The sequence below is a fragment of the Mauremys mutica genome, unplaced genomic scaffold, assembly GCF_020497125.1.
Source record: "Mauremys mutica isolate MM-2020 ecotype Southern unplaced genomic scaffold, ASM2049712v1 Super-Scaffold_100201, whole genome shotgun sequence".
NCBI lineage: Eukaryota > Metazoa > Chordata > Testudines > Geoemydidae > Mauremys > Mauremys mutica.
Window position 1 is genome coordinate 1 of NW_025423287.1, and position 15,876 is coordinate 15,876.

Below are 15,876 nucleotides of genomic sequence, written 5' to 3' on the forward strand. Positions count from 1 at the left end.
TTGTCGCTACCTGCTCTCAACCCCACTGAGAATGTTTTGGGGTCACTACTTGCCTGTATCAGCCTAGGGGGTCTCAGAGAATGATAATTAATAAGTGCTCCAGTGGTGCAATTGGTTAGCGCACAGTACTTATAGGGCAGTGCTGAGAGGAGCTATGCTGAGGTTGTGAGTTCAAGCCTCACCTGGAACACTGGTTTTCATTAACCAAGTGGTGTCACCCCCTCATTTGCCCCTGTGGAAGGTAGAATTCCAGCCCAGGGGACCCTGAGGAGGGGAGGAGTCAAAAATGCCCCCTTCACTTATTACCTCCTCTCCATAGCGCAGATGAGAATCTACAATCCTTTCTCCCCCACCAGCCCCTGTGCCAGGATCCCTCAAGCAGAGCCTGGAGTCCTGCCCATCCTTGACCCCTGAGCCTGGAGGGAGAGGAGCAAGGAGCCATTGTCAGAGGGCTTTCCCTTCCCCTGCCCACTTCCCTGGCTCTTGTCACACAGACAGAAAGCAGCAAAAGGCCAGAAGTCGGAAGCGCAGACAAAGGGATGTTTACTGGGGTTAGTTTCCAAGCAAGCAGATTCCGAAGCCCTTCACACCAGTCGGGCTTATCTCTATAGACCGACAGAGTCTGTTCCCCAGTGTCCCCTTCCCAGCTCTGACACCGCAGTTCTTAAAGTCTCGGCCTGTACAGGCAGCCTGAATATCTCTATTCTAACAGCCATCGGTCCCTGTGGAAAAATGATCTATTCAGGGTTCTCCCTAGACATTTTGGTGCCCTACACGGCACCCCCATCCCCCAGCCCGAGCTGGCAGAGCGGAGCAGACTGGGGCCAGGTCACTCCACTTCCCGCCGCCCGGTAATTGCAGGGCAGGCCCGACCCCACACTCACGGGGCGGCGGGAAGTGGAGTGATCCGGCCCCAGACTGCTGCACTCTGCTCCGGGCCTTGGAACTTGGGGGGTGGGGGGGAAACACCCCCCAGCACTCACCAGCGGCGCGGCTGGGAGCTGGTGGAGTAGAGCAGGCTGGGGCCAGGTCATTCCACTTCCCACCGCCCAATGAGTGCCGGATGCGCCTGATCCCTCCTGCCATCCACCGGGATGTAGCTCAGGGAAGGGGCGGAGTGTGGGGGGGAAATGGGGTGGGGCAGGGGCAGGGGCAGCTTTCCTGGCTGGCTCAGCCAGCCGGGGGATCGAGTTCGCCACTGGAGCAGTACACAGCTGCGTAGGGCACCAGGAAATTTGGGGCAATTTGGTGCCTCCACATCCCTTAACCAGGCAGTGTCCCTGTGGTGTGGGCTGTCTGCATAGGTCCTTTCTCAATCTTTCTCACCCTCTTGTCTTGAGTCTCCTGTGTCTTTGCTTTCTAAGCACAGACTAACTCTGGCTGTTCAGAGGAGGGGAGGCCCATGCCTACGCGTGGCCAGCAGACAGAGACAAAGACCCCTATCCAGCCTGCTCCCTGCCATGCCAAACACCCACTGAAGGCCACCCACAGACCAGCATGCGGGGTGGCTGCTGATGCTCTGTGGCCAACACCAGAAGATGGTAGGAAAGCAGGGCCAGCCCCGCTGGTGGGGCCTCTTACCGTTCCCACTCCAGGTGCTCACTTTTGCAGTGGGGCAGGAGATTTTACCCCAAGAGGCTTTTCCCCAGCGGGCGAGAAGCAGAGAAACACCCAGGCTCCCAAGGTGCTATGTAGCAACCCCCCTCCAGCACAGGGACAGGCGCACACTTGGAAGAGGGAAACTGCTCCACACTCTAGCCCGGGCAGCCGCCCATTTTCTTTGGCAAGTCAGGAATGGCAAAGGTGAGACTGGAAGCACCTGGGGCTCATGCCCCAGCCTTTGTGACGCCCACCCCCCAACTCCTTCCCGAGGCTCTAGCTGAAGCCAGAGCATAGGCCTGAGCGGCCAAGAAGAGGTTCCAGCCCCGAAGGGAGCAGGACTTTCAGCCCAAAGGTAAAACTGCACAAGCACAACCACGAAGGGACATGAACTGTCAATTGCCTGATCCAAACTCAGATGCCACATCGTCACATATAATTTCTCCACGTACTTCTTTAGAGAAGACGGACACTGTGTTTCTCAGACTCGGGTCATCTACTGAGGGGGGTTGAGACTCTCTGGGCACAGAAGTCAAGTTCCCTGCGAGATGTGAGACTTAATTCTATGGAGCCGGGTGCAGGGCTTTGGCAGGGAGGCTCAGGCATGGGGGACTGGGGCGCAGCGGACGGACCGGCTGTCTAGGTGCAGAGATTTAGTTGCACTGAGGCACAGGAGGGAGGAGGAATCCTGCTCATGGTCAGTGGCTGTGCAGAAAAAAGGGCGTTGATTCCCCCATCCTAAATGGGCAGGTTGGCTTGACCCTTCTCCCCTCTGCAGAGCATTGTGGGGATTGCAGCTCACCCTCTTGTGGGGCAGGAGGGCACAGGTGCAGGGCACTGGGCTCCGATGCACCTGGAGGGCAGCTCCGGTGGGGTGGGGCAGGGCAGGGCCTGTGGTTTACGTTCTGCGTTGCCTGGTGCTGGGCCATTGCACAATCCCCAGCCACGCCGCACAGCGCACCCCGAGAGGGGGCAGGGGGCCAAGCAGACGATCCAGCATGAGGGGGGAGAGGATGTGTGGTCACCTCCTGACCCTGGCTGGGTGCCCCTGGCCCCTCGCAGCAGGGGGCTGTGCAGGAGGGTCTCCTTGCAACCATGAGTGGGTGTCTGGTGGGTGCTGTCACTTCTGCCAGAGACCCCCAAGAAACTCACTAGCTTCCTCCGGATGCGGGGAGGGGCTCCTACTTTCTGACTTGGGGGGGGGGAAGGAGATTCCGTGATGTCAGAGCCCATGGGGGGAGGGGTTCAAATCACGAGTCTGGAGTGACAGGGCAACCCCCACCCCAGTCAGATTCTGCTAGGGGGCTGGGCTGGGATCTGTAGGGAGGGAGACACAGGAAAAAGCAGCTGCTACTATGGAACCCAGGAGTCCTGGCTCCCAGTCCCCCTGCTCTCACCTCTAGACCCCCCTCCACTCCCAGAGCCAGGGATAGAACCCAGAGGTCCCTGGCGCCCAGCCCCCTCCCTGCTCTGACCACTAGACCCCCCTCCCCTTTTAGGCTCACTGCCTCTTCTATCCACCCACCCCACCTGTCCATCCCTTTGCTGCAGGTTTCTGGGGTGTCACCCCTGCTCTGCACTCCCCCAGTGCAGCCCAAGGCTTTTCCTCCCCCCAACCACACATCCTCTCCCCCTCATGCTGGATCGTCTGCTTGCCCCTCTGCCCCCTCTCGGGACGCGCTGTGCGGCGTGGCTGGGGATAGTGCAATGGCCCAGCACCAGGCAACGCAGAACGGACACCACATGCCCTGCCCCACCTCACCTGAGCTGCTCTCCAGGTGCATCGGAGCCCAGTGCCTGCACCTGGGCCCTCCTGCCCCACAGGGGGTGAGCTGCAGCCACTGCCACACTGCGCAGAGGGGACAAGGGTCAGGGCAGCCAGCCCTTGTAAGATGGGGAAATCACCATTGGGGTCAACGGTATGGGGGCTGTGACATACAGAGAAACGGTTGTTGCGCCGAAAGAGGGCAGCAGAGCATGCACACACACACACACACTCACACACAATTGCAAACATACACAAACACATGCATGAATGCAGCCACACACACACACCCACTTGCTAATATACACAAATACCTGCACTAATCCAGCCAACATCAACACAACTGCTAACAGATGCAAACACATGCACACATCCAGCCACATGAACACACACACTTGCACAGCCACAAACACAACCCCTACAGCCGTAATAACACACACACACACACACACACACACACACACACATCCTTACCGAAAACCACACATGTAGAAATCAATCCATCCACCCACACACACACACACTCCATTCCCATTCTGTGCACACACCTTGGGTCACTGCGACACTGAATACTTCAATTGGATGGGGGGGCCAGCACCAGGGCTATTCCCTGCCCCCCAGGGCTCACAGGGGGTGGATTGGGGGGGCACAGGGGGCATGATCCAGTGTCAGCCAAGTGGGGATCAGAGGTGGGGATAGGGGCCATGGTTTCTGTACCACGTGGTTCCTGGCACAGGCTCCTTCCAGGATTTGCATTTCTTGGTAGTTTTCACCCCATCATCACTTCCTGCCCAGCCCCCTCCTGCTGTGCAAGATGGTTCAGGGGGGGATGGGAAGAACCCTGGAGTCCTGGCTCCCAGCCCCACCTGTGCTAACGTACGAGACTGCACTCTAACCCCAGCGCTGGGACTGGAACCTAGGAGTCCTGACACCCATCTTCCTTTCCTCTAACCACTAGACTCCACTCCCACCCTTTTGGGGAGCCAGGACTCCTGGGTTCTGTCCCCAACTCTGGGAGCAGAGTGGGGTCTAGTGGTTAGAGCAGGAGGAGCCAGGACTCCTGGGTTCTACTCTCAGTGCTGCTGTGTGACACTGGGCCTCTGTTTCTCCTCCCACTTTTTGGGTGTGGAGCCTGTAAACTCTCTGGGGCGTGGCCTGTCTCTCGCTGTGTCTGGGCAGCGCCTGGCCCAGTGGGGTCTAATCTCAAGCCTGGTCTACACTAGGCGTTTAAATTGGTTTTAGGAGCGTAAAACTGATTTAACGCCACAACCGTCCACACTAGGAGGCACCTTATATCGATTTTAATGGCTCTTTAAATCGGTTTCTGTACTCCTGCCTGACGAGAGGAGTAGCGCTAATATCGGTATTAACATATCGGAATAGGGTTAGTGTGGCCGCAATCGACGGTATTGGCCTCCGGGAGCTATCCCGCAGTGCACCACTGACCGCTCTGGACAGCATTCTCAACTCAGATGCACTGGCCAGGTAGACAGGAAAAGCCCCGCGAACTTTTGAAATTCATTTCCTGCTTCGACAGCGTGGAGAGCTCATCATCACAGGTGACCACGCACAGCTCATCAGCACAGTTAACAATGCAGTCTCCTGAGAATCGAAAAAGAGCCCCAGCATGGACCGCTCGGGAGGTAATGGATCTGATCGCTATCTGGGGAGAGGATTCAGTGCTAACAGAACTGCGTTCCAAAAGACGAAATGAAAAAGTATTTGAAAGAATTTCTAAGGCTATGACGGATAAAGGCCACTGCAGGGACTCAGTGCAGTGCAGAGTGAAAGTTAAGGAGCTCAGACAAGCCTACCAGAAAACCAAAGAAGGAAACGGAAGGTCCGGGGCAGGTCGAAAAACATGCCGCTTCTATGCTGAGCTGCATGCAATTTTAGGGGGCTGTGCCACAAGTACCCCACCCCTGACCGTGGATTCCGAGGTGGGGGTTGTGATCTCTGCCATGTCTGAGGATTATGCAGACGGGGAAGATGAAGATGAAGAAGAAGAGGAAGACCTCGCAGAGAGCACACAGCACTCCGTGACCCCCAGCAGCCAGGAGCTTTTTATCACCCTGACGGAATTACTGTCCTCCCAGCCCTCACAAGCAACTATTCCAGACAATGACGCCATGGAAGGGAGCTCTGGTGAGTGTACCTTTGCAAATAGCAAACATTGTTTTTTAAGCAAGCCTTTTTTAATGATTGATTTGCCCTGAGGACTTGGGATGCATTCGCAGACAGTATAGTTACTTAGAAAAGTTTGTTAACATGTCCGGGGATTGAGAGGAAATCCTCCAGGGACATCTCGATGAAGCGCTCCTGTAGGTACTCCAGAAGCCTTTGCAGAAGGTTTCTGGGCAAGGCATCCTTGTTCCGCCCACCATGGTAGGACACTTTACCATGCCATGCATGTAGCAAGTAATCAGGTATCATTGCATGGCAAAGCATAGCAGCGTATGGTCCCGGTGACTGCTGGCATTCAAGAAGCATCCGCTCTTTATCTTGTTCTGTTACCCTCAGCAAAGTGATATTGTTCAGGATAACCTGGTTAAAAATCAGGAATTTAAGTAAGGGGGTGGCCATTTTTCTACTGGGTTCGTGGAATGCAGCAGCTTAAAAAAAACACTTTCCTGCACGTAGCAAGGCGGGGGGAGGGGAGGAGTGAAATGCCGATGATCTTTTCTGTTTGGTCACCGGCGATCTTCCCCAAGCTACCAGACACGCAGTGGGTGGGGGGGAGGGGGAAGGTTGTTGATTAGCAGGGAGCTAGCGTGGTATTAGCCATGCGTTGGGGGGTAGGGGTAAATCACTGAGACAGTGGCTTACCATGGCCGCATGCAAGCTGAATTCTGATGCCTGGACCTGTGTCTGTGAGATCTGTAACTCCAGAGCTGCAAGCACTCACTATTAAGATGAAAAATGCGACCTTGTAGGGAAATCACATGTGCTAGGTGAATAGTGATGTTCACTGTGAAACAGTATAAACATTGTTCTGTAAAATGTATCTTTCTAAATATTTATCTCCCTCATGCAGCTGCAAATTTTTCAACCATCCCTCCTCCATCCCAAAGGCTAGCACAGATAAGGCGGAGGAAAAAGAAGACGCGAGATGAGATGTTCTCGGATATTATGGAAGTTACACGCAATGAAAGAGCTCATCTGAATGAGTGGAAGGACGTGGTTTCAAATTACAGAAAAGAGGCCAGTGAACGTGAGGACAGGAGGGACAACCGAGATGAGAGGTGGCGGCAGGAAGATCAGCGGTGGCGGGATGCAACTCTGGGGCTGCTGCGTGATCAAACTGACATGCTCCGGCGTCTGGTGGAGCTTCAGGAACGGCAGCAGGATCACAGAGTGCCGCTGCAGCCCCTGTGTAACCACCCTCAACCCTCACCATGTTCCATATCCTCCTCACCCAGACGTGTAAGAACGCGTGGGGGGAGGCTCCGTGCACCTGCCCACTCCACCCCCGTGGACAGCCCAACCAGAAGGCTGTCGTTAATATGAAATTTTTTGAATGGCCTTCTCCATCCTTCCTATCCTCCTCCCAAACCACACCCTTACTTCTCTCCCTCTTTTTATAATGAATTAATAAAGAATTCATGATTTTTAAACGAGAGTGACTTTATTTGCATAAGTAAGCTGTACTCGAAGGGGGAGGGGGAGTTGCTTACAGGGAATGAGTCAATCAAGGGGGGTGGGTGTTCATCAACAAACACAGCAGTCACACTGTACCCTGGCCATTGATGAAGCTCGTTTTCAAAGCTTCTCTGATGCGTACCGCTTCCTGGTGTGCTCTTCTAATCTCCCTGGTGTCTGGCTGCGCGTAATCAGCGGCCAGGTGATTTGCCTCAGCCTCCCACCCCGCCATAAAGGTCTCCCCCTTACTCTCACAGAGATTGTGGAGAATACAGCAAGCAGCAATAACATAGGGGACATTGGTTTGGCTGAGGTCTGAGCGAGTCAGTAATGTCCGCCAGTGCGCCTTTAAACGGCCAAATGCACATTCCACCACCATTCTGCACTTGCTCAGCCTGTAATTGAACAGATCCTGACCACTGTCCAGGCTGCCTGTGTATGGCTTCATGAGCCATGGCATCAAGGGGTAGGCTGGGTCCCCCAGGATAACGACAGGCATTTCAACATCCCCAACTGTTATTTTCTGGTCTGGGAAGTAATTCCCTTGCTGCAGCCGTTTAAACAGAGTAGTGCTTCTGAATACGCGAGCGTCATGAACCCTCCCTGGCCATCCCACGTGGATGTTTGTGAAACGTCCCTTGTGATCCACCAGTGCTTGCAGCACCATTGAAAAGTACCCCTTCCGGTTTACGTACTGGGTGCCCTGGTGCTGCGGTGCCAAGATAGGGATATGGGTTCCATCTATCGCCCCCCCACAGTTAGGGAATCCCAGTGCAGCAAAGCCATCCACTATGGCCTGCACGTTTCCCAGAGTCACAACCTTTCGTAGCAGCAGCTTAGTGATTGCTTTGGCTACTTGCATCACAGCAGCCCCCACAGTAGATTTTCCAACTCCAAATTGATTCCCGACTGACCGGTAGCTGTCTGGCGTTGCAAGCTTCCACAGGGCTATCGCCACTCGCTTCTCTACTGTGAGGGCTGCTCTCATCTTGGTATTATGGCGTTTCAGGGCAGGGGCAAGCAAGTCACAAAGTTCCATGAAAGTGCCCTTACGCATGCGAAAGTTTCGCAGCCACTGGGAATCGTCCCACACCTGCAACACAATGCGGTCCCACCAGTCTGTGCTTGTTTCCCGGGCCCAAAATCGGCGTTCAATGGATAGAATCTGCCCCATTACCATCAGGATCTGCAAAGCGCCGGGGCCCGCGGTTTGAGAGAATTCTGTGTCTACGTCCTCATCACTGTCATCGCCGCGCTGCCGTATCTGCCTCCTCCTAGCCTCGGTTCGAAGGTCCTGGTTCAGCATATACTGCACGAGAGTGCGCGAGGTGTTTAAAACATCCACGATTGCGGTATTGAGCTGAGCAGGGTCCATGCTTGCTGTGCTATGGCGTCTGCACAGTTCACCAAGCAAAAAAGGCGCGAAACGGTTGTCTGCCGCTTTCAGGGAGCGGGGGGAGATGTACCCAGAACCACCCGCGAAAATGATTTTTGCCCCATCAGGCACTGGGATCTCAACCCGGAAATGCCAAGGGGCGGGGGAGGCTGCGGAAACTATGGGATAGCTACGGGATAGCTACCCACAGTGCAACGCTCCAGAAATCGACGCTAGCCTCGGACCATGGACGCACACCACCGATTTAATGTGTTTAGTGTGGCCGCGCGCACTCGATTTTATAAAATCTGTTTTACAAAACCGGTTTATGCAAATTCGGAATAGTCCCGTAGTGTAGACATACCCTGAGTGTTATCTGCAGCCCATCTGGGGATGTAGCTCAGTGGTAGAGCACATGCTTTGCATGTATGAGGTCCTGGGTTCAATCCCCAGCATCTCCAAGCTCTTTTTTTCACCCTGCTGCTTTGCTCATGCCCAGCTGGGATGTGGCCCAGCAGTCTCCCTGCAGGAGTTTCAATCCTGCTCAGTGAGGGGCAAGTGCCAATTGCATGGAAGGTCAGGGGTGTGTGAAAGTAGAATGAATTATATTGTAAAAATAAGAATGGATTAAAGAAATGTTATATGTACCTTTAAGCAGAAATAAGAAATGTTGAAATACAGGTGCCAGGAAAAGAAACATTAGGCATAAACAATGGTGCTAATGGCGAAACATTAGCAGAAGATCGGTAATACTTAGTAAGGAAATAAGATATGCATGCCTACCCCAGGTAAACTTATCAGATTCTGCTTCCTTTGTTATCTTGTTAAGTGCTTGCCCTTTTATCTGTATAAATAAGATAGTTTGTGTCTTGCATGGTGCTCACATTATCTGGGTGTTATTAGCAGAGCGCTGTGCTAATAAAACAGAGTGGTCTGACAAACTGTGAGTCCTGAGTCTAACTTTGACAGGGGGTTTCTGCTCCTAAGTCACCTTGGTACATTTAAGATTCCCACCTGCTGTGCTGCTTGGGACAAGGGTAGATGAGAAGGGCGAATCCTCCAGCACTGGAGGGAAAGGTCCCATCTGCTCAGACTGAGAGGCAAGGATACAGTGGGGCAGTCAGTGCTCAGAGAGGAGAGAGGTCAGTGATTTACACCCAACAGGGGACACTGTCTTTTTGAGTATCACAGGGGTAGCTGTGTTAGTCTGGATCTATAAAAAGAGACAGAGTCCTGTGGCACCTTATAGACTAAGGGTATGTCTACACTACCAGAGTAGTTCAATTTTACTTAAATCGAATGTGTGGAACCGATATTACAAAGTCGAATTTGTGTATCCACACTAAGGACACTAATTTGACTTTGTGAGTCCACACTAACGGGGCAAGCGTTGACATTGGAAGCGGTGCACTGTGGGAAGCTATCCCACAGTTCCCGCAGTCCCCACTGCCCATTGGAATTCTGGGTAGAGCCCCCAATGCCTCCTGGGGGAAAAAATGTGTCGAGGGTGGTTTTGGGTAACTGTCGTCATTCAACCGTCAATCCCGCTGGCGGGCAAACAGTTCGCGCACTTTTCTGGTGAGTGACAGTGCGGTCGCCACAGCACTGCGAGCATGGAGCCCGCTGCAATCATCGCTGCAGTTATGGCCGTTGTCAACTCCTCGCACTTTATCGTCTACCTTTTTCACAGTCAGATGCTGAGAAATCGGGCGAGGAGGCTACGGCAGCGTGGTGAGGACATGAAGTCAGAGAGTAGCACAGACCTCTCACACAGCACGGTATCCCGCGCCGTGGAGATCATGGTGGCAATGGGTCATGTTCATGCTGTGGACCGGCGATTCTGGGCCCAGGAAACAAGCACGGACTGGTGGGACCGCATAGTGCTGCAGGTCTGGGATGAATCACAGTGGCTGCGAAACTTTAGGATGCATAAGGGAACTTTCCTTGAACTGTGTGAGCTGCTGTCCCCTGCCCTGAAGCGCCAGGACACCCGGATGCGAGCAGCCCTGAGTGTGCAGAAGCGAGTGGCCATAGCCCTCTGGAAACTTGCAATGCCAGACAGCTACCGGTCAGTAGCGAACCACTTTGGCGTGGGCAAATCTACCGTGGGGGTTGCTGTGATGCAAGTAGCCAACGCAATCGTTGAGCTACTGCTCTGCGGCGGGGAGCCCAGAGCCTTTTAAATCCCAGCCGCAGCGGGGAGTCAGAGGGCTCTGGGCTGCCCACTGTGGCTGGGATTTAAAGGGCTCAGGGCTCCCCGCGGCTACCAGCAGCCCAGAGCCCTTTGAATCCCACTCCCCCCCCATACCTAGGGATGCAGGGCCAGCTCCACCGAACTGCAAAATCAAAACAGAACGTCCCTGTGCTGATACTGTATGTACCGTGCTGAGCCAATCACAGCAAGCGGTGTCATCTATTAATGCATACAAAGCCTGCTCGGATTGGCTGGGTCAGAGAGGCGGGCTATTACAACCTTTGCCAATCCGAGCAGGCTTTGTATGCATTAATAGATGACACCGCTTGCTGGGATTGGCTCAGCGCAGTACATACCGTATCAGCACAGGGACGTTCTGTATGTAGCCAAAGCTACAGTATGTTTATACCCGGCGTATAAGACGACCCCCGATTTTGGGGGGTTGTTTTTTAGTATAAAAAGTCGTCTTATACACCGGAAAAGATGGTAGTTTCTTCCCGGACCACAAAATAACTGTTGGGGATGTGCAGATGCCTATAGTGATCCTCGGGGACCCAGCCTACCTGCTAATGCCCTGGCTCATGAAGCCCTATACAGGCGCCTTGGACAGTGACAAGGAACGCTTCAACTACCGGCTGAGCAAGTGCATCTCTGCAGACACTCAGGCACTAGCAACATACTAATGCCTCCATAGTTGGCAGGATTCAAAGCTGTGTGGGGAGACCCTAATGGATTTTTAGTCTATCACCTTAACCACTCAGCCACAAGTACTTAATGTACAGTTACTTCCCTACACCATGATTCTGTTCTCACAGAATTGTCACTTCAAATTGCTCAGACCAGCTCCCCCAGCACACTCACGACTGCATTAGTGTAAGTGTGTCCATGGCTGAACAGCGAGAATTCCTGCCCATTTCCCTTCCAGCTGGAGCAGGATGAGAGTGTGTTTGTGGTTAATGACATTGCTATAGGTTGTTGTCCATTCCCCACACTGACAATTCAGACAGTCCCTTTCTTATTCGAATCTACACCATATCATTCCAACAGCCGGGGTCAGGATTTCTCTGGGCACTGAAATGTTTCAGGAGGTTGGTGCATGAACTCAGCCTTGCATTCCATCCCTGATGTTTCATGGACTAACAACAGCAGCAGAAAGAAAGAGCTGAGCCAATATCTCACTGTCAGAGGTGAAGGTGGCCACGTCCCCTCTGTCTGACCATCGCCATTGCAGGAGAGAAGGTTTCAATGGAATCGAATGCCCTGGCTCAGACAAGAGACACAGGGAGGTTTTGCTGTTCATGGATCTGTGCAAAGGAAATTGTGTCTCTGTGTGAAATTGAGGAGGGAAATGAAATGTTCACATGGTGGCCCAATGCCCTAACAAATGTGGGTGAAGGAGTCGGGCTGGAAAATGATTTTACAGGAGTTCGTATCAATTTATTGCCCTGATTAAAATCTATGGCTAAAAGGAAGCCACTGTTGTTAGTACTTGAACCTGTGTAGGGACACCCCACTGGGTATCAAGTCCATCGCCTTAACCAGGGATAGTCGATTATTTTATCAAGATCTAAATTTCTTGGTCAAGATATAGTCAATGTCTAGACTCCAGAGAAAATAATACACTGATGATAATAAGAAGAATTTAGAAATAATTTGCAGTCACTATGGGCATAACTATGATGATTGTCTCGTGTTTCACTCTTTATATCTGGCACCACTGCCTTTCCCTTTAGTCTTGTAGTTTACCAAGGGTAAAACTAAACATCTCTTCAGATACAAGGGAGTGTTTGTGTTCATTCCTGTTAGCTACACAGGGGTTTCATGTAGCTGCTTTCAATCCTCTGGCTCTGCCCTGATAAGTAACATTTCAGGGTGTCACTGAACTGAAAGAGGGAGATCATTTTTTGACAGATTACGCCGCCTCTTAAAGGTGTTTGTCTGGCTGGCAGTCCTGGTTCCCAGGACTCTCCTGAGGGAAGAAAGTTTCTGTGCAAAATACTAAAACTTTTAACAGAGAGGAGGGAAAGGCGATGGCCACATGATGGGGCCAGTATGTATGACAACATGGTTCTTTTATATGGGATGACTCTGAACATTGACTGATCTCCACTCCCTTGTGTTTGAAGAGATGTTTAGTTGTGCACTTAGGAACCTATAAGGCTGAAGCAATTTTATGGATGGTGACACTATGATTAAAGGGTTATTTAATGTTGTAGAAATTGTTAAAAACACTGAGCTTAAACTGGAACTGCCTGTTATTAAAGGCTGGTTTCCCCACCTCAGTTCCATAAGCTCTGCTTGAAACACCCTGGGTTCTCTCCTGCCTCGGTGGGAACTGCAGGGAATCGTCCCCTGCTGCCCTTGGCTCCAGGCTGGTTTTTCTGGGGAGGGGACGTGGAATTGATTTGTTTGCTGTTGAGAAGGGAGCCAGGCCAGTTCTCAGGGAACGAGAACTTCCAGCATCTTCCCAGCCCAGCCCAGGCTGCTGCCCTGTCCCAGCCTCTGTTCCCCTGGGGGCCCTGCGTGTTTGACTCTAGAGCAGGCCGGGAGCAGCAGCTGAGGCAGAGGACAGCCTGGGCCGGACAGATAAGAAGGAGTTTAGCCAGCAAAAAAGGTAAAATGGCAGCGGAGTATTACCTTGGACTCGACGGCATTTCTCCATTGGTCTGTCTGCTTTGGGGCAGGGACAATAACATGTCCTGCTGCTTTCGTTATTTCAAAGGGGGCTTTACGATTTTCATTCTCACACACGGTGCACAAAGCAGGACTCAACCTTTGGCGTAAACTAAACAAGCTGCTCACAGATTCTGGCAGCCACAATGAGCATTTGGGTGAGAGCTCAGATCTGCCCCTGTCCCAGAGGGAGACAGGGGTCATCTGTGTGGGGACTGGACCACTGACCTACCCGCTCCTAACTCCCAAACGTTCAGTAACTCTATTATCAGTGCCAGTGAGTGTTATTTAAACCATAAGAAAAAACACACTGGGCCAGACCAAAGGCTCATTTAGCTCTGAACCTTGTCTTCTGATAGTAGCCAATAGCAGGTGCCCCAACAACCAGTCACCACTGGGAGTTGAACCTAGGATCTTCTTTTTATAAAACAGAAGCTTTAGCCAACTAAGCCATGGTGCCTGGGGGTAGCTATAACAGACTGTCTGCCCACACCTGACTCCCTGCCATTGCCACCAGGGACTGACAAGCTTTGCTTGTGTTTGGATTCTGCAAAGCAGAGGAGCAGTTGAGGTTTTCCTTGCAAGCTGTGTGTGAGTGACTCTTTGGCCAGGTCTGCACTACAAAGTTGTTTCAGCAGAATTATATTGCTCAGGTGTGTGAAAAACACACAACGCTCTCTCGGTCGGTAGCTTGTGGCTGGTGCACACACTGCAATGCTATGTCTGGTGACAAAAGTGCCCTGTTTTGCTGACAAAATAAAACGACTTCGATGAGAGGGCTAGAGCTTTTTGCAGCAAACTTAAAGTAACAGAGTAAACGCTGCTGTTCATTATATCACCATAACTGGCCTTCCCCAGTATCCCACAATGCCCGCTGTGAACTCGTCTGCCCTGCATTCCTGCTACAGAGCCATGGGCCCCTCCCCTTTCATTCCTCTGGGAAGTTCAGACAGCTGAGCCTGCTGCTCTGCTCCGGCAGCCAGGGGGAAATCACTGCCATGGATGCTGCTCTCTCCCACCCTGCGAACACAGAGCAGGGTGGCGGGAACTTCCTTACAGTGTAGGGGGGCCACTGGCATCCGAACTGTGACACGCCCATGACACCACTTCCCTCGAGGAGGCTCTTACCTTCTAAACAGGGACGGCTGTTTTCTAGTAAAATCACTAAAGGGAAGGAGAAAACTCGAAAGAGGTTCCTCCTGGCACTCACGTCCGTGAACCCGAATACTCTCTCAGTCCTCAAAGAGAGACCTGGAGGAGGAGACTTGCTGAAGCGAAGCCACAGGGGTCTCTGAGGTTTCCCTGGCCCCTCGCCCCTGTCCTGCCTGGCTGATGTCAGCATCTCTCTGTGAGGTCACCACCTCCCCACCACCTTTGACCAATCGTCTGAGGTCCTGTAAAAGGCCTTTGTGATGTCACTGCCACACCCCTCTCTTGCTGTGCTAATGTCCTGCCCCTGGCCAGGCACTGTGGAGGTTTGAGCTACTCCCTGTGTGTCACCCCACTCAAGGAGCATTCATTCTAGGAAGCAAGCCGGCTAGACAGGAAAACATCAGACGCTGCTCCCAATGCTACACTCAGTTTTTCAGAAATTAGTCAACTTTATGGCCAGAAGAGACCACTAGAGCATCTTATTTGACCCCCTGCATATCACAGGCCTCCTGTATGACACAATAGCTACTTTTGGGCAAACACATTCCAAAAAGGCATCTAGTCTTCATTAAATGATATCAAGAGATGGAGAATCCACCACTTTCCCTAGAAGACATTTTTCTCCAGCCCTCAGAACATTTGGTGGCTCTTTGCTATTGAACGAGCTCAACCTGTTTAGCTTATCAAAAGAAGATTGAAAGGTGATTTCACTGACGTGTTGAAGGGCCTTAATGGAGAGAAAATATTGGGTATGAAAGGGCTCTTTAATCGAGCAGAGAAAGGCATAACAAGACCCAATGGCTGGAAGGTGAAAAGAGAAATTTTATATTACAACTAAGGCACAAATATTCAACAGCGAGGATGATTCACGACAGAAACAAGCTCCCAAGGAAAGTGGTGGATTCTAATTCTAATTCCTTATGAATATTCTGTGTGTTTGTGTGTGCAGGGAAGGAACATGCTCTATGCCCAGAGGACTTTATTCCTCCAGCCTGCAAGGACAGAGGGGATGTCAAGGAGTTGCTCCTTCAATCCCCGCCCACAGAAAGGCCCTTCTTAGGAAAGGCAAAATCCTGGAGAGAAAGAGTAACACTGAACAAGACTCCAGAGAGACAGATTTTTATACTCACAGTAAGAAGTTTTTTGCCTGGCCAAGGACTTGAACCCTGGACCCTCAGATTAAAAGCCTGATGCTCTGCCAACTGAGCTAGCCAGGCTCACATATGAAAACCACAAGTTGGTGCAGAGGTGAAGCTAGTCAAGAAAAAGCGAGATGGCCACAATAGGGGAAACCTGCTGCTCTCTCTCTCTTCCCAGCCCTGGCCTGGCTGGGTATTAGTGCTGGTTAAAAAGACGGGAAAATATCGGCATCTACCAGCCATTCATAGCTGTACAAGACTCAGGCACAATACAGAGGTGCCCATCTGTAAATGCCAAATGGTTGGATTGGCTAATGCAGCCTGTAGATGTCTAGGGCAC

The 15,876-nt window shown here is 52.1% G+C and overlaps 3 non-coding genes across 3 annotated transcripts; 2 read left to right on the forward strand and 1 right to left on the reverse strand.

Moving 5' to 3' along the window:
* Positions 1-96: 96 nt before the first annotated feature.
* On the forward strand, positions 97-190 carry TRNAI-UAU. The gene is made up of 2 exons: positions 97-134; positions 155-190. It is a non-coding gene; the product is annotated as a tRNA-Ile (tRNA).
* An 8,577-nt stretch (positions 191-8,767) lies between these two features.
* On the forward strand, positions 8,768-8,839 carry TRNAA-UGC. Its single transcript has one exon. It is a non-coding gene; the product is annotated as a tRNA-Ala (tRNA).
* Positions 8,840-15,541: 6,702 nt separating this feature from the next.
* On the reverse strand, positions 15,542-15,614 carry TRNAK-UUU. Its single transcript has one exon. It is a non-coding gene; the product is annotated as a tRNA-Lys (tRNA).
* Between the last annotated feature and the right edge of the window lie 262 nt (positions 15,615-15,876).